Source organism: Notothenia coriiceps, unplaced genomic scaffold (assembly GCF_000735185.1).
Source record: "Notothenia coriiceps isolate Sejong01 unplaced genomic scaffold, NC01 NC01_scaffold00009978, whole genome shotgun sequence".
Classification (NCBI taxonomy): Eukaryota; Metazoa; Chordata; class Actinopteri; order Perciformes; family Nototheniidae; genus Notothenia; species Notothenia coriiceps.
Genome location: NW_011342679.1, coordinates 10,404 through 11,411, shown reverse-complemented (window position 1 = coordinate 11,411; position 1,008 = coordinate 10,404).

The following is a 1,008-nucleotide window of genomic DNA, read 5'->3' as shown; positions in this document are numbered from 1 at the left end:
CCAAGTTTGTTCACGTTGTACAGTACAAGTACGATTACATTACTTCGATTACAGTAACGATTTACGATACTTACAGTACGAGTACAATTTACATTACAGTACAGTACATACAATTACAGTACATTTTATGGTCTAAACTTGAGAACCTTCCTTAACCCAAACGAAAGGTCCCTTTAGGTTCCAAAAGTAAACACGTCATTTTTTTTTTTGGTAAGAATTTTTGCCAAAATCCCTCTGCCAACTTTCCGGTAATAAACAGCCCAAAGTCAGAGAGATCGGTAAGATCATAAACCAACATCAAATCAGGAGAATACTTTAGTTTTTTTGTTTTTAATATGTCGGTTGTTGGTGAATAACAAGACATTTTCACCGAGTGACCTCGTCGTTGTATTACTGACTAATTGCTAGACGCTACGCCACAGATCTCTGATCCAAGTTCCAGCTATATAGGAGAACGTCGTTATGCTCTGAGTGGAATTATTCTATGTTGATTTTCCAAATAACTGGTTAATACAGTTTGTGTACTCGATTACTGTTATCTAATAGGATTATCGCTGGGGTTAATAGACGACCCCAAGGTGATACACCACATAGGGGCGTACTGGTTTAAATATTTTGTACCTCACAATTTAACTGGGTGTTGGTCACCTGGGTGGATCTCCTCCCGGTCCCTTGTTATTTTATGGTACCGCATTGTTTTTTGTCGTTGTCCTTTATTGAAAGTATTTTATTTGATATTTATACCCGTTTTATTATTAATTATTTTTGTTAACCAATACAAGTAATTTTTTTTACAATATTCCCTTTACCGGTGTGCCGCAGGTCTGACTTGTTTTCGTTATCTTTTTTTTTTTGGGCCTCCACTATTTTTTACCTTTTTGTTCTTTGTCACCTTCAGAGGCGTAGACGACGGTATGTACCCCCCCTTTTGTCGCACCCCCCCCCACGCCCACCCCACCATATAATATATTATATCCCATATATACCCCACACACCACCCTATATACA